Raw genomic sequence first — 18,837 nt, forward strand, 5'->3', positions numbered from 1 at the left:
AAAGGGTGACAAATGTAAGTGTATGACTACACTACATGGACTGAAATCACATATGGAATGATGCCAAATCATGAAAATGGTCTAAGCAATGCATGCTAATGACTTGGACACTCAAAGCCAAAAAGTTAGATTGAACCAAGGCTATACAAAACAGTGCATGCATGACTAAAACAACAAGAAACAGAGCTCAAGCATGGTAAAACATGACTAAAAGCTTCTTTGAGTTGAGCCAAAATATGCAAGAATGATGGTCCAAATGCATAATGCATGTTAAGGCAAATGAGAGGATTGCAAGACAAGTGTATGGTGCATGCAAGAAGCTATTAAACCAACCTTAAACAGAGGTATAGCATGCTAAAATAACACCAAATACTTGCTGAAATGTGACCAAAACATGCTAAGCAAACATGCTACCATTATGGGCCCTTTATACTAGTGTGCATGACACAAGGAGAGGGGGGTGTCCCTCTCCTATTCAAGACTCCAAAAACACCTTTCCACTACTAAAAGTCCTCTGGATTTCAGTGGTAGAAAGGTCATGCAAAGGTGGTTCCAAAGCTCAAAAAGAAAGGCACAAAACAAGGCCAAACAAGGCCTAAGAGGGGGTCAACTACCCCCAACACAAAAGTGACCTTAAACAAACATCACAAGCATGAAAAGTCAAAACTTTTTACAGTTTAGAGTTAAGCTTAAAACAATATGCAAGTGGGTCTAAAAGCTTAAGCAAAATGGGGGATTAAAAGGTAGTTGACTCACCCTTGAAGAACACCTTCAAGAACACAAAACCAATAGCTTTTCTCTAACCAAAACCAGTCCAAGAATACTAAAACCAACTCCTAAGGACCTTAGCAACCAAAGGATGGTGTTCTACTAGGTGTTTGTGTGCAATAGTATGAAGATTCTACACTTTTGAGCACAAACAAGGGTAAAACAAGAGAGAGAGGTAAAATATAGAGAGAGATAGATATGGAACTTGTATCTCTAGATTTCAAAGCCTCTGGAAAGAGAGAGGAGGCTCCCTTCTTATAGAATTTCAATTCTCAAGCTTGTTGCACAAGCTTGAGTCTTAAAACAAATCCCTACATACACGTGTATAAAGGATCAGAACTGTGCCCACCAGCTGTCACAGCTGGCACAAAATATCTACAAAAAGCAGATGGAAAGGTCTCAACTCAAAAATATGGTCGATCGACCAAAAAGAGTGCCGATCGGCCAACACTTATGGCCGATGACAAGAAAACAAGGCCGATGGCATCTTGCGTTGGCCGATGGGTTGTAGGGATGGCCAACAAGCCACCCTTTTCCCTCAAAAGCAAAAACACAAGTCCTTGGTCCACAACCAAGCACAAAACAGACAAGTTGAGAGATCCTAAGGCAAGGTGCACAGCCGAGACCTTCGGGAACTCAAAACGAACACGAGCATGGATGATCATCGAGTGTTCAAACGATGACGTCTAAGTCTTGAGGACGGTCAAAAATGGAGTGTCTACAGAAAGCGATGGCTAATCCTAGTAGCCTTTCTTGGCTTCATTCCCAAGCTAGGAGCGCTTATAAAAGCACCCCCTCCCCTCCCCCCCTCTGGCGCTTTCTTTCAAGGGATTAGAAAATTAAGACCTTTAAGAGCATTTTAAGAGCTTGTGAGATAGAAACCTCCTCCCCATACCCCTATTCTGAAAATCCTACCCTAATAGCAACCTAAAGGCAATTAAAAATAGCCTAAGGATTGGAAACTTGAACTAAACTCAGAAACCTAAACTTGAGAGAGGCCTACAAGCAAGAAAACATAGTTTTCTTGTCTTGTTTTTTGGGTGCTCTTTGGCTCTCGAAAACCAATAGGTAAACATTTACTTTTTATTTATTTTAGTACTTATTTCTCATCTCTTTTCAACATGTAATCATCTAGGGTTGTTGGGATGGCATGATCATCATGTAGTTTCATAGTTTTGTTCACTTTATCGCCTCTTCCTGCATGTCCTCTTTATTTTTCTTAGAACATCATGTTTAGGATCATTTAATCATGTAGAAATAATGTGTTAGGCCTAGTTTGAATCACCAGGTAGATAACTCGCATTGTTGTTTTTCTTTTCACTATTTGTTTCTTGTTTTTGTGCATAAGCATCATTCTAGTAGCCTCAAACTAGGCCTAGGTTCATCACTTGTATGAATAGTTACATGTTTAGGATTCATATTCACCTTGTTTTTTGCATGTAAGATGCTGAAAGTGGGCATCCGGGTAAGTTCCATTAATCCTTATAGCATATGCTTGTTCTATGCATTGTCCTTTAAATTATGCAAGTTAAATGTTTTTTTATGCAAAATTGTGTGTTTTGAATGGTTTAATGATTATGACTTGACTTAGTTCATGTGTATGATCATATCCTTGGAAAATCTATTTTTGGTAATAAAATCTTTGTTTTTGGAAACGATATGATTTTATTCATAGAATCTAAGGTAGGTGATGTCCAGTTTTCAAATCATCTAGTTTGTAAGGTTAGTAAAAAATTCTTGGCTTAAAATGAATTTTGTGAATAATTAACCACTAAAATCATAAAATAGAATGTTAGTAGAGTCCAATCTTCAGATTGGGCAAAAGGGAGTGCTATCATTCAATGACTTTCCCTTTTTGTACCTAAGCTCCCGAACCTGAAAATCTTTGGTTATGATGGATCAGTCCTTAACTTAGTTTTCATTATTAAAGGTTTCTTAATTCCCCATAAAATTAAGAGGCGACTCTTTGTTTATTAAGCAAGTTTGCATAACACTCGTGTGGGAACGAGTTTTAGACTTGAAAAAAGCAAGGCGCCCACACATAGCATATTTTTTGGTTTATGCATTGTTCTTTAAATAGTGCAAGTTAGGTGCTTTTCATGATCAATTGATTGTTTTGAGTGTTTTTATGAATATTGCTTGATTTGGTTCATGTCTATAGCCATGTGGTTTTAAATATTGCTTTCTGATGAAAAAGTATGATTTTATAAAAAAAAAAAAATATATGGTTTTATTCATTGGATCCGAACTAAGTGGTATTTCATATGATCACCTAGTTTATTAGGGTTAATAATGAATTAGGGTTTATAATTGAGTCCATGGAATTAATTAATTATTTTAATTGAGTCCATGGAATGGGCAAGAGGTGTGTATCAATTCATGACATTCACCTCTTGTACCTAAGTTCCCGAACTGAGATGTTTGGTTGTGACGGACTAATGTGTGTACTTAATTTTCATTGTTAATGGTTTCTAGTTTCCCATGAAAATTAAGTGGCAACTCTCTCAATGTAAAAAAGTGAGTTGGTCCAACATAGTGTAGAAACATGCCTAATACTCCAAAAGGCATGGCGTCCACAATAGTGCTGAAATTTAAAGATAAATGAAATGACAAAGAGGTAGAGTCTAGATTTGGTAAAGGATCTTCTTTGTCTTTGTTATCATCTATTTATAGTCTTCATTTTTCCCTTCGAAGTAGTTGAGTTGCTATTTCTCACCATGATCTCCTTTGTTTTTGCTACTTCCAAGGGCCACTTCTTCTCCTTCTGCCTGTGTAACTACTAGTAATCGTTCTTTTGATAACTTCCCTTCCATGTGCTTTTCACGTATTGATTAAAGCTTCAACTGTTGAAATTCACACCAACTACTCATGTGAGCTTCTTTGAAAGTGGGAGCTCTTTAATACTCCATGTATTTGTATAATTCCCTTGTTTGCCATATGTCACCTTCTAACTGGATGGTTTAAATATGGCACTAATAGGTTCATAGGTAAAGAAGGTAAAATAATATTCATTAATAGTTGAGGGGTATAAACATCCCATTTTTTTCTTACCTTAAGATTTTGGGCGTTCAATACTTTTTTATGTTGAAACAGTAATTACTTCATCCCTAAAAATATTTGTAGTTGTTACAAGCTCCTGTATCATTCCGCTTTGGCCAAAAATTATCTTTTTGTTATAGACATCCCATTTTTTACTTACCTTAAGATTTTGGGCGTTTAATACTTTTTGATGTTGAAACAGTAATTACTTCATCCTTAAAAATATGTGTAGTTGTTACAAGCTCCTGTATCATTCCGCTTTGGCCAAAAATCATCTTTTTGTTATAGACATCCCATTTTTTACTTACCTTAAGATTTTGGGTGTTTAATACTTTTTGATGTTGAAACAGTAATTACTTCATCCCTAAAAATATGTGTAGTTGTTACAAGCTCCTGTACCATTCTGCTTTGGCCAAAAATCATCTTTTCATAAAAATAACCATTTTGCCTCTAAACCCATCTTTATCAAAAACCTAACTTTTTGGTCCCACTTAGAGGAAAAGGTCCGCTTAAGTTTAAATTGATGAATATTTTCAAAATCATTGACCTATTTTGTGTAAAAATGTCAATTGAGAGCAAAACATACATACTAAGGTAGTCAGAGGGTTCAAAAACCTAAAAACCATGTACCTGTACATGCATGCATGGCTTGCATGCATCGAGGGCATATGTGTCCGTGCCTAGTGGCTTGGCTATATGCTAGAATGCACATGGGTCTTGCGGCCGCACAAGCTACACTAATAGGCTATGCGGCCGCACAATTTATTGGTAGTGCTGACTGAATTTTGGCAGCGAATTGATCAGGAGGGACAAGTAGAAAGCGATGAGTAATCCTAGGATGACCTAGGGTGTTCCAAAACCTTCCCCCATTGTCTATAAATAAAACCCCTACCCGTCATCTTTGAGGGACCAAGCTTTTAGACTATTTTGAAGTGTTTCAAAAGAGTTTGGAATGTGTTCTCTCTACTCCAACCCTCAAATATGAGATTACCCACCTCAATATAGCAGCTCTACAACTAAAAGTAGATCTAGGGTTTGAAGCAAAATGAATCAAAGCAAAGCCTAAGCCTGAGCGAAGCTTTCAAGAAAGATTTTTTTCTCTTTTCGGTTGCTCTTTGGTTTGATGTTCAAACCAACAAGTAAGTGGTCTGATGTCTTTGTTTTTAAATATGATTTAAGCATGTTTTTGATTATTAGATCATTGTTAGGGTGTTAGTAATCATGAATCATCATCTAGGTTAACAATCTTGCATGTTTTCATATTGTTTTGCATGTTTTAATTAGTTGTATATTTCCTACATGTTTAAGCTAATTTATTCATCATATTTACATGCATATAGCCCGGTTTAATCATCATATAATATTTTTCATATTTATTTTTATGTATTTGTTGCTTTGTTTGCATTAGATCATGATAGTAGCCTTAAACCAAACTTAGGTTTGCATTGTGTGTGTTTGGTTGCATATTTAGAATCATTGTATCATATTTAATTCATATCTTGCATGTTGGATGCTTTTCCATGAAAGGAGGTAGATCGAAGGCGGAGCCCAAGAAAGATGATTCCAACGGCCACGAAATTGCCATCCGCCGCCTCATTCCGATTGATCTGCTCCAGTTGTCACCCTCCCTCTCTATATATATATATATATGTGTGTGTGTGTGTGTGTGTGTGTATCAAATTTGTTGTTTTATGAATATTAGAGATGTGTATATATCACAGATCTGTGTAGAAATCCAAAGTTGAACAAATTTGTGTGTGAATTTGAACAAATTTGTTATTTGTTCATTTTTTTTTTCTTTTTTTTTTTTTTGATCTGGCTTGTTGTTGTTGATGATGTTGTTATTAAATTTTTTTTTCTTTTTTGTTGATGTTATTGTTGTTGTTTATTGCATAGCTAGAGAGAGAAAAGAGAATTTAAACAAATAACTCTCTCCTCCTACTATTCCCACCCATTTCAATAGACCATCACCTTTTGTTTCAATTGATGAAAAAAAAAAATAGAATAGATAATTTTAATAGATAGGAAAAAATAAAAAATTTAATAGATAAGAATAAACAGATTCAATTTTTGATAAATAAAAAGAGACAGATAAAGTAGGTTTAACAAATATGTGGATCCATGGGCATCTCTTAAGCACAACCAAATGTAAAATATCCTGGATTTCCGTCATGGTAGGGAAGATCGAAATTCGAGGCCTATAATTTTTTGATGGAAAAAATGACTTCAAAGATGGTAGGATAGAAGAACACACTCCTATCTTATGCGAAAAATGAAGTACTCATCAAAGCAGTGGTCCAAGCCATACCTTCTTATGCCATGGCGTGTTTCTACCAAAATGTTTCTATAACAAAGTTAATTCGGTTATTTGAAACTTTTGATAGAAGGGTGATTCGTTGAATCGAGGTATCCACTAGGTTAGATGAGATAAAATGAGTTTGCCTAAATCTCGCGGTGGCATGGGCTTTTGAGATTTCACGGCTTTTAACCAAGCCATGCTTGCTCAGCAAAGCTGGAGATTGATCAAAGAACCACATTTTTTTGGGGCACAGATGTTTAAAGGTTTGTATTATCCTCATTCGACTTTTCTTTAATCCACAAAAGGAGCAAAGACATTATGTAGTTGATCTAGTTTGTTAAAACGGCATGAATTTCAATTGAAATGGACTAGATGGCAGGTTCAAAATAGGAAATCAATTCAGTTCTGGAAGGATAAATGGCTCCCTACTGCTGGAGATTTCAAAGTCTCTTTATATAAACCTCCAAACTGTTTAGTTAAGCTTGTTTCAGATGTTATTAATCAAGCCGACAAATAGTGGGATTTGGAAGTTGTTAAAGACTCTTTATCAAAAGAGAAAGTCCAAGTTATTCGAGTCACCCCAATCTCTTTCGAAGAGAGGGAGGATGTCATGGTGTGGCACCCAAACAAGACTGGGATCTATTCGGTTAAATTAGGTTATGATCTAGCTCAAACCTCAATTGATATATCATCGAATGTCCAACCCTCTGTCTCTTTTCATTTTCCTCTAAAGTTCTGGAAACGGGTTTGAAGGATGGAGGTACCTCCAAAAATTCAGTATCGATGCGCTAGCTGCTAAATCTAATTTGTTCAAACGCAAGTGCTTCCCCTCTGCCTTATGCCCTGTGTGTTTGAAGGAAACAGAATCAGTGGAACATATGCTCTTTGATTGTACATGGACGAAAGTGGTGTGGTGTGAAAGCTTACTTTCTTTGTCGATTGAACGGGGCATGGTACATAATCTTGTACAATGGACAACAAAATGGTTGGAGATGGCTCCGGATTCTAAGGTAGTAAATGACATAGAGGTGGTCAGCAAAATAGCCTTGATTGGATGGTTTATATGGAAAGCTTGCAACGATCTCATTTTTAATCATATGTTAGTTATCCTAAGTAAAGTCATTCAAAAGTATTCCAACACTTGGTTTGAGTATAAACAACATTGGAATGCTTCATCTGCTTTGCCTAGGGTTGGAGGGTTTTTCGTTACGTCCACCTTCTTATAAGTGGCATCCAGCTATACACGGTGGAGCCCAGATCTGTAATGCCCCAACCCTTCACATGTCATCGATATTGTCCGCTTTGGGCCATATCGGCACGGATTTGTTCTTCCTAGTGGGTTACCCATCCCAGAACTACTCCAACTTAAGCACGCTTAACTGGGGAGTTCTGCAAGGGATTTCACCACTTGAGGGTCTAAGTTTTTACTTTTATAGCCCAAGAACTCCCCCTCCATTCCCGATGTGGGACACCAAGACCTTACAATGCACCCCTCTTAGGGTTGTACGTCCCCGTGCAGTAGCCTGCTAGTTCACGAGCCTGCCCACATGCATCGAGAGACGCCAGGGGCTTACACTCAGTACTCCGGAGAGTCGGCTCTGATACCATTTGTAACGCCCCAACCCTTCACACGTCATCAATATTGTCTGCTTTGAAGCACATCCACATGGATTTATTTTTCCCAGTGGGTCACCCATCCCAGAACTACTCCAGCTTAAGCACACTTAACTGGAGAGTTCTGCTAGGGATTTCACCACTCGAGAAAAGGCCTCGATGCTATATAAGGGTCTAGGTTTTTACTTTTATAGCCTAAGAATTCCTCCACATTCTCGATGCGGAACACCAGGACCTTAGAAGATTAATTGCGAAACAAGTTGTAATCATGTACATCTGAATGCATCTGTAGTTGTTATTATGCATGACTTAAGAGGAAGGCTTTTGGACGATTTGGTTTCATTTTTCTCAACATCCTCTACTTCACAAGCGGAAGCTCATGTAATCGCCCGGCATGCTCTTTAGCCCAAGCACATAATGCCTTCTTGGTTGAGATTAAAAGTGATAATCGATCTCTAACCAAGCTCTGTGTGTCTGAAGATGTGCCCCCATGGGAGTGTATGGTAGTGGTGCTTGACATTTGAAGTCCATCAAAGTTGAGGCAATGAAATTTTGGATGGACCAAACGAGCAAACAACAGGGCTGCGCACTGGGTCACTAATTCCTATGCTACAAAAACGCTTTATGCTAATTGGGTGGCTTATCCACCTTTGGCCCTTGTTTTCGTTTTGTCTAGTGATGTATCTAGTCAGACGTTTTAATAGATAAAGCTTCATTTATTCAAAAAGAAAAAAAAATAGATAGATACAAAATTCCAGTTGATAAAAAGATTTTGACAATAGATAGAGTTGGTTTGGCAAATACAAACAAAATTTGAACTGAAAAGATCAAAAAATGAAATGATAGGGTAAAAAATTGAACAGATAAGGGAAGAAAATTGAACAAATAGTGAAAAATTGAACAGATAGAAAATAATTTGAATAGATAGCCACAAGTTTGAACATATAGTCAACAAAATGTGAACAGATAAAAAAAAAAAGTTAACATATAAATTAAGAGTTAAAATTGGAAACAAAGGTTAAGAAAATGACTTCTCACCAAACTATAGCACAAATGGTAGACATTTCATCAACAAAAAATATCCATTGGGCCTAATGCTTAATATACTCTTTACCTTGGACTTTTCAACCATTCTCTCCTTTTTAAATGAGTAGGTTGGGCTCAAATTCATTATCCCAAACTCAATTTGAAAATTAAATGGGTTAAAAAAAAAATTGAATCAGACGAGTTGGACGGACAATCAAGTCGATGGCTACCCCTACCCAATAATACCGTTCAGCATGGACCGAAGACAAATCGAATCCAAAATTAGTATCTCATATCTAATAATTTCAATAATATGATATAATACTCTAAAACTATCAAATAATTTCTTTATTTCGACAAACTTAACATTACAAGACCCCATGATGTGAAATGTGTATGTGGGGATATATTTTCTGAATACCAACACGTGGCATGGTGACGCCGACATGTCAGCCGAGGTGCCACGTGTCGTGGTAGTTAGGCAGAGATGATCTCGAAGAAGCCGAGGTTATCTCCGAAGATATCGGAATCCGAGATAAGCGAATAAAGGACAAGAGTCCTAAGACGAAGAGGGGACTTAACCAAGATAAGGATAAAGCTCTTAGGGAGTTTATCTTTATCTCTTAAAGAGTCCAAAGTAAGCACTAAATTGGAGTTCATAGAATTCATACTTCTAGTAGGACTTGGATTGAGTATATTATAAAAGAGAGGCACCCCCGTGGGTCTAAGGTATGCAATTTATGTTTTGAGTATTAAGTTTTGCACTTGATTATCTTTGAGGATATACTGACTTGATCGTCGGAGTGCCCCCGGGTGGAAGAACCACCGCCGGAGCCTTTTCTTTCTGTTACAGGTTACTGAAGCCATCTATTCTGCCTGTGCTCTCCAGCTGGTTACTAAGCAGGCAGTGTGGTCAGATTTTCACCCACACAATTTGGCGCCGTCTGTGGGAACGAAGGAAGAATAGATGGCCAGTAACGGACAGCAGGAAAATATTGGGGATGACGCTCCCGCTGGGAGTGGCAGACCAATTGACCTTGACATTGAAGGAGGCAACCACAATACAGAAGCCCGTGACCAGGGTCACAGAGAGAAAGACGTCATCCAGGAAGGCGACACGTCAAAAAGGACAGACCAAGGAAAGTACTACAATGAAGATAACCTCCAGGTATGGAGGGACAGATGCCTACGGAGGGCTGAGGAAGTAAAAGAATTGGCGAACAAGTTGGCAGACTCTCAGTCAGTCGTCAACTTCATGATGCAGAATAATGTTATGCAGCCACCATACCCGCTACAAGATACGCCAATGCCAGCAACCAATGCCCAGAAGGGCAGAAGAAAAACAATCCCCGACGTCCCTCAGCATACCAGGAGCGGAAGGCATTCTCACCGGCCTTCCAGGGAAGTCAGACGAGAAGAACCGAGGCAAGAAGAGTCCCGAAGGACGCACCACATGAAGAATCCAGAGCCCAAAGAACATCAGCATGTTCAAAGGCAAGCACTCTGCTTTGACACAACCCATGGAGAAAGATCCAAACGGGCCCACCACGAGGACGAAAGCAGTGTACCAAAAAGACTAAAATTCATAGACAGCCGAGCTCCAGGAAGAAGCAAAGAAGACCTAAGGGACTACCTCAAAAGGAGGCAGCAGAATGTTGAAGCCGAGGTAAACTCCCCAGTAAAGCCGAAGACAGCCTTCTCGGTGGAACTGGACAAATTCGAACCACCAAAAAGATTCAGTATGCCGAGGTTTCAAATTTATGATGGAAAGTCAGATCCAAACTTTCATGTTGGACTATACTTGAATTCAATGGCGTTATATAGCGGGAACGAGCCGTTGCTCTGCAAAGTATTCCCCTCATCCTTTGGGGAAATTGCATCTGATTGGTTCCATAAATTACCAAAGGGAAGCATAAAGACATGGGAAGGCCTGGCCGAGATGTTTGTGGCCAGGTTCGTGACCAACAAGCTGCAACCCCTGAGGGTTGATGCTTTGATGGCTCTAAGAATCACCAAGGAAGAAGGCCTTAGGGCCTATGCGAAGAGGTACTACGAGGTGTTCAACCGAATACCCGAATGCAACCAATAGGTAGTGGTCGTGTCTTTCAAGAACGGCCTAAAAGATGACTGCCCACTACGGAAGTCTTTGGCAAAAACATTGCCAAAGAGCATGGAAGAACTCATGGCAAGAATTGAGAAGTACGCCAGAGCCGAAGAAGATACATCGGGAAACAAAGAGGTAAAGCAAGAAAAGGGCAATGGCTCGCTGAAGCGAGGCCGAGGCAACAATGGGCCGACCAAACAAGAAACAGAGTTGAGAAGTAAACAGGCGGTAACGACGGTATTCCGAATCCCAATCCATAAAGTCCTAGATCAAATTCGAAACCAACCTTATTTCAGGGCTCCAGCAAGAGCACCAGGGGAATTCATGGGAAAGAACGTTGGTAGACGTTGTGCCTACCACAATGAAGAAGGACACCCAACTCAAGGTTGCAGAGCCTTGAAAGCACACTTGGAGGACCTAGTGAGACAAGGCCTTCTGAGGGACCTGGTCGATGAAGCCAGGACAAGGGAAGAACAGGCAAGGTTGCCTCAAGCACCAGCAGCGCTGCCTCCCCCAGCACAGCCTCCACAAGCAGGAGGACCGAGGGTGGTTAATGTGATCCACTCAAGGGTCAACGAAAACGAAGTCAGAGGGGAGACCCAGAAGGTAAGACATTTACAGCATGTCTACCAAGTCGGGGAGAAGAGACATCGGCCAGAAGAATGCAAGGGTCGATGATAGCCTTTACTGAAGCCGACTTGGAATTAGTCCAACATCTGCATAATGATGCCTTGGTAGTATCCCTCCAGGTTGGGGAGTGCCAAGTGAAACGCATCCTAATAGATCAAGGCAGCTCCTGTGACATCATGTATGTCAGATGTTACAAGGAGCTGGGCCTTCACCCTGATAACTTAGAACAATCCAGCGGCCCGATGGTCGGCTTTAATGGAACGCCGACATGGCTACTGGGCGCAACAAGCTTGGAAGTACAAGCCGGCACTAAGAAGATCCAGACGGAATTTCTGGTAATTGACACGCCCTCACCATACAACATCATCTTGGGAAGGCCGTGGTTGCATGCAATGGGGGCAGTTCCCTCAACGTTGCATCAACTACTGCGGTTCCCAACAGAGCATGGGATTGAAGAAGTCAGAGGGGATCGACTGCAAGCAAAAAACTGCTCCATGACAACAATGAAGTCCACCTGTAGTATACGAGAGCCAAGGAACGCAGAAGTTGAAGATAAGGACATGGAGGTCCTAGAAGACGTCGGAAAAGAACCAGCCGAAAAAAGCGAAGAGGCGCTAAAAAAAATCTTCGTCCAGGAGGACGACGAAGAGCGTTTCTTTCTTCTCGGCTCAGGCTTAACTAGAGAAGAAGAGAAAGAACTGGAAGATTTTTTAAGGGTAGACATAGAGGCGTTCGCCTAGACACGTTATGAAATGCCAGGCATTGACCCCGAGGTCACTTGCCACAGACTGAATGTCGACAGATCGGCAAAACTTGTGATTCAACGAGCCAGAAGACCGACGTTGATGCACGTCGAAACAGTAGAAGAAGAGGTAGACACACTCCTGGAGGCCAGGGCCATCCGAGAAGTTCAGTACCCCACATGGCTGTCCAACACAGTAGTAGTAAAAAAGAAGAATGGAAAATGGAGGGTTTGTGTAGACTTTACCAGCCTCAACAAAGCTTGCCCCAAAGACAACTTTCCTCTGCCCAAAATCGACCAACTGGTAGAGGCCACTTCAGGACATGAAAGGATGAGTTTTTTGGATGCATACAGAGGGTACCACCAGATTGCCATGTACCCTCCAGACGAGGAGAAGACCGCGTTCATCACCCCTAAAGGCCTATACTGTTACAAGGTAATGCCTTTTGGGTTGAAAAATGCAGGAGCAACCTATCAGAGGTTAGTGACAAAGATGTTTAAGCACCTGATTGGCAAAACAGTAGAAGTCTACATCGACGACATGGTCGTGAAGACCAAGGAATCAAAGGGTCATCTTGCCGACCTAAAAGAGGTCTTTGACATACTCAAAAGATATCAGCTCCGACTCAACGCCTCGAAGTGCGCCTTTGGAGTTGGATCAGGTAAATTTTTAGGATATCTGGTAACAAGAAAGGGCATTGAGGCCAGCCCAGACCAAATCAAGGCCATCCTGGACTTACAGAGCCCGACATCGGCAAAGCAAGTTCAAGTGCTTACTGGAAGGGCCGCAGCCCTAAACAGATTCATCAGTAGAAGCTCAGATAAGTGCAGACCCTTCTTCAACCTGGTAAAAAAAGCCACAGACTTCCTATGGACAGAAGAATGTGAAGCCGCCTTAACCGACCTAAAAAAGTACTTGACCACAACTCCGGTTCTTTCCAACCCAGTACCAGGGGAGGAACTGTTTTTGTACTTAGCAGTCTCAGAACACGCAGTCAGTGCAGTGCTAATCCGAGAGGAAAAAGGAGAACAAAAGGCTGTTTATTATGTAAGTAAAACTTTGGCCGACGCAAAAACAAGATACCTACCACTGGAAAAATTAATGCTGGCCTTAGTAATGGCTTCAAAGAAGTTGAGCCATTACTTTCAGGCACACAAGATTGTGGTCCTAACAGAGCACCCACTGAAGTCCTTGTTGCAACAAGGAGACTTAACAGGAAAGATAGCAAAATGGGCACTAACCCTGGGCCAGTTTGACCTGGAGTTTAGGCCGAGAACAGCAATAAAGGGCCAAGTTTTGGCCAACTTCGTCGCAGAACTCACACCTGAAGCCATCGCACATCGGGCTCCGTCGAGCCAAGATGAGCATTGTCCCAACAAGCAAAAAGAATCCCAGCCAAAGACAAAAAAGCAAGAGAAAGAGAAGCTCAGACCCTGCAGCATCTACATCGGCGATTCCTTCAGACTATTCGTCGATGGAAGTTCAAACCGCCAGGGAGCAGGGGCAGGAGTACTGCTGATATCTCCAGATGGAGAAATAGTAGAACAGTCCATCCGTTTGGGGTTCAAAGCCTCCAACAATGAAGCAGAATATGAAGCATTAATTGTAGGGCTAAAGCTGGCAGCAGCAGCAGAGGCAGATGAGGTAATTGTTTTTTGTGATTCACAACTCATTGTTAACCAGTCAACATGAGAATTTGCAGCCAGAGACGAAAGAATGTCGGCATATGCAAAGGAAGTCATCAGATTGGCAGCCCTATTTCAGAACTGCAGATTACTCCAGGTTAGCCGAGATGACAACACCCACGCCGACGCGTTGGCTAACCTGGCCAGTTCAATTCAAACTGGAAGAACAAGGACAATTATGATCGACTACATGTCGGCCCCGAGCATAGATAAACAGAGCACCGAACAAGAAGCAATGTGCGTGGACTTGGGACCAAGCTAGATGGATGCAATCATTGCATTCCTAAAAGAGGGGAAGCTGCCAGAAAACCATAAGGAAGCACATAAAATCAGACTGAAGTCGGCCAGATTCAGTCTAACAGCAGAAGGCCATCTCTACAGAAGGTCCTTCACTGGGCCACTTTTAAGGTGCGTACACCCTTTGCAGGTTGAAGATTTTCTTTACGAAATTCATAAAGAAATTTGTGGATGCCATGCTGGGGGTAGATCATTAGCCCACAGGGCCATTACCTAGGGGTATTGGTGGCCCTACATGCAAAAGGATGCCGAAGCCTATGTGAAGAAGTGTGAACAATGCCAAAGGTTTGCACCTTTGATACATCAGCCAGCTGCCGACCTAAACTCAGTATCCAACCCTTGGCCATTTGCCCAATGGGGGATGGATCTGGTTGGACAACTTCCCCAAGCAACTGGGCAAAGAAAATACTTGCTGGTAGCGACAGACTACTTTTACAAAATGGATAGAGGCAGAACCTCTTGCCAAAATCTGAGATGTGGAAGTCAAGAATTTTATATGGAGAAACATTATCACCAGATTTGGGATTCCAAGAGCAATAGTTGCCGACAACGGAACACAGTTTGACAGCAAACTCATCAAGAACTTTTGTGCAAAATTCAAGATCAAGAATTATTTCTCAACACCAAGTTTTCCTCAAAGCAATGGACAAGCAGAGGCATCCAACAAAGTAATTCTGGATGGAATAAAGAAGAGGCTGCAGGCAGCAAAAGGAAAGTGGGTAGACGAGTTGCCCAACGTACTTTGGCCATATCGGACTACGCCGAGAAGATCAACAGGAGAATCCCCCTTTGCCATGACTTATGGCACAGAAGCAGTCATCCCATTGGAGATCGGCATCCCAGGGATCAGAACCCAGGGAGTAGAGAATGCCACAAATGACATACTCTTAGCCCGAAATCTGGATTTGTTGGAAGAACGAAGAGAGAAAGCTGCAATTCAGCTTGCAGTATACCAGCAACAGTTTGCCAGAGCTTACAACAAGAAGGTCAATCCAAGAGATTTTCAAGTCGGCGACCTAGTCCTGAGAAAGGTCGTCGGGAACAAGAAGGATCCCAGGGAAGGCAAACTTGGCCCAAACTGGGAAGGACCCTACAGAATTTCTTCAGTATTAGGCAATGGAGCTTATCGGCTTGAGGACAATGAGGGCAAAGCATTACCCAGACCTTGGAATACTTGTAATTTGAAATTTTTCTATCATTAGATATACATCATTTTTTGGTCGATATCATCAATAAAGTCATTTCAGAATTCTTTCAACACATATGATTGATAAAGTTATACATTGATGTTTGTTGAAGACATAATTAATGTGAACCCAAGTCAAACTCAGGTTCACATTGGGGGCAAAGAAAAAACTGAGATTATTCCTTAATTCACTTATTGAAATTTGTAGCAATTTACAAGTTGGAATTAAGCTGATTCCATATCTTCACTTGTTGAAATTTGTAGCAATTTACAAGTTGAAGTTAAGTCGAGATTATTCCTTAATTCACTTGTTGAAATTTGTAGCAATTTACAAGTTGGAATTAAGCTGATTCCTTATCTTCACTTGTTGAAATTTGTAGCAATTTTGCAAGTTGAAGTTAAGCTGAGATTATTCCTTAATTCACTTGTTGAAATTTGTAGCAATTTACAAGTTGGAATTAAGCTGATTCCTTATCTTCACTTGTTGAAATTTGTAGCAATTTACAAGTTAAAGTTAAGCCGAGATTATTCCTTAATTCACTTGTTGAAATTTGTAGCAATTTACAAGTTGGAATTAAGCTGATTCCTTATCTTCACTTGTTGAAATTTGTAGCAATTTACAAGTTGAAGTTAAGCCGAGATTATTTCTTAATTCACTTGTTGAAATTTGTAGCAATTTACAAGTTGGAATTAAGCTGATTCCTTATCTTCACTTGTTGAAATTTGCAGCAATTTACAAGTTGAAGTTAAGCTGAGATTATTCCTTAATTCACTTGTTGAAATTTGTAGCAATTTACAAGTTGGAATTAAGCTGATTCCTTATCTTCACTTGTTGAAATTTGTAGCAATTTACAAGTTGAAGTTAAGCTGAGATTATTCCTTAATTCACTTGTTGAAATTTGTAGCAATTTACAAGTTGAAATTAAGCCGAGGTTATTACTTAAGTTCTCATAGCAATATATGGGTTGCTTAAACCTAAGGAAGATGCTTAAACACTTGTTGAAATTTGTAGCAATTTACAAGTTTATGTTAAGCCGACATATGATCACCCGCAGAGGTATACAGAAATTTACAGGTTGAAGTAAAGGCTAAGTATATTGTTTACTACTTGTTGAAATTTGTAGCAATTTACAAGTAGGACAGACCGAGATCACTGTTTAATACTTATTGAAACTTGAGAAGAAGCTTGCAAAGTTTACATTGAGTAGTATATGCTTTATACTTGTTAAAATTTATGCAAGGTTTGCAGGTCAGTATCTTGCCGAAGTAAAAGTTTTGTAGTTATACCCGAGGTATGTAACCCCGAAAAGATTGCACAAAGGAAGCAAAATGGAAAAGCATGCAAAAATTTCTAAGTATAGGATTACGCAGACGCAATCAACGGAACATCACAAGATTAAAAAACATCTATAGAAAGAGCAGTTGCAGTTACATACAGAAAAAGCAACGTCGGCCATAAGAAGGAGTTTTTCATTGTCCAGAAATTAAAAGAGAGTACAAATTGCAAAGTGCAGAAAAAGAAGAAAAAAGTTCAAAAGACATTTTTTCAAGACTCTTCGGTGTTAGCCGCTGCAGGGACTGGGACCTCGGACGATTCTGGTGGAACCTCATCGGCAACCTTTTCTGCTTCAATCTCAGCATCAATCTCAGCCAGCATATTGTCTAGATTTCTTTCAGCCAAAAGAAGGTCGGATGATAGTTGCCCGATGGCAATTTCCTTGGGTGCCCCCCCAACCTCATCACCCTCCTCATCCAAGGTTAAATCCATCACTTGCTCAGCAGGAGGAGGGGACTTAGCTTCAGCAGCATCCTTGGGTTTTCTCACCAAGGCCTCATCATCATTTTTTCCTTCATCCTCATCTTCGGCATCAGCCTCAGTCTCTGATTCAACCTGACTTGGAGGAGGAAATGGTAAAGGAATGGCATCGACCTTACGAAAGGGCGAGTCAACAGGAAGATCAAGTTTTTTTATCAGGGACATCCAACCAAGGGAAAATCCCCTGTTGCATGCCTGCCTGACTTGAAGTTTATAATCCTCTGCGACGTCGACCATACCCTGGGCATAGGCCTTTTCATCGGCCTCTTTGACTTCGGCCTCTTTGGTGGCCAGAGCTTGCTGGAGCTCTTTCTCCGCTTGGGCCTTCTTAGCCTCGGCCTCTCTTTTCTCAGCCTCAACAACTTTTCTAACGGCTTCAGCGGATTCGGCCTTCTCAAGAGCTAAAGTTTGGGCCTTAGTAGCCGCCTTGGCCTGATCTTCCAATTTTTTCATCCTTGATTCAAGAGATTTGATCTCTTTCTTCATGGAAGATGCTTCCCTCTTCATATCAACCAACCTTTGCCTATTTTCAAAAGATTGCATTGAAAATGAATGGGCGTGTTGGATGGCCTAAAGAAAAAACAGAAGTATTAGAAAATATTCTCAGTAAGAAACAAGAAGGAAGAATCACAAGTACAAACAGGAACACTTACTTGAACGGAGTGTTGGAGCATAAGAGCGTAATTCTCATACTCACTAAGCTCAGCATTTCGTTCCAAATCCTTTGGAAGGAGAAGAGCAGTGCTGAGGGCAACACCAACGTTAATATCGTCGGCACTTTCACTAGCCATAATAGGCCTATCCTCCAGGGTTAGATCAGGGGCCCATGGAACGTCGGGCTTCTTGGATGTCGAGGTCATCGCAGACAATGACCTTGGCCTCTTTGATTGTGTGGACCCCGAGGGTTGGGTTCCAGCAGACCTCTTGGTGGAAGCAGAGGTTGATTTTTTGCTTTCTGCCAGCTGGGAGATAGGCAAAACATCCTCAACCTCGGCGTCAGTAGCCTTGGGCTTGGGCTGAGCCTTTTTTACTCTCTTTGGCTTTGGTGGGGGCATCGCATGCGATGGTTCAGCATCAGCGTCGGTTGGAAGGTCGGCAAGAAGATCTTGAACGACAGGCCTTGGACGAACCATCTCGGCAGTCTTTACAAGTCTTCGTCGACGTTTACGTTCTGGAATTGGTATTAAATAGGGGGCCGAAGTGGATGGAAGATCAGCTAGGTCAGAGGTGGATCCTTGATCTGTTCGGGATGAAGACGCAGTTACAGTTGTGGCAGTAGGAGGAGAAAGACTCTTTTTCTTCCTTTTCGGGACGTCGGGTAAAGTGGATTTATATGTCGGAATGAAGTTCAGCAACAGGGGAGCCTTACGCTTATGGATTGTGTGTGGGTGAAAATCTGACCACACTGCCTTGATCTATTAACCAGCTGGAGAGCACAGGCAGAATAGATGGCTTCAGTAACCTGTAACAGAAAGAAAAGGCTCCGGCGGTGGTTCTTCCACCTGGGGGCACTCCGACGATCAAGTCAGTATATCTCTCAAAGATAATCAAGTGCAAAACTTAATACTCAAAACATAAATTGCATACCTTAGACCCACGGGGGTGCCTCTCTTTTATATTATACTCAATC

This window comes from Camellia sinensis, chromosome 6 (assembly GCF_055761805.1).
Source record: "Camellia sinensis isolate YWXY chromosome 6, ASM5576180v1, whole genome shotgun sequence".
Lineage (NCBI taxonomy): Eukaryota > Viridiplantae > Streptophyta > Magnoliopsida > Ericales > Theaceae > Camellia > Camellia sinensis.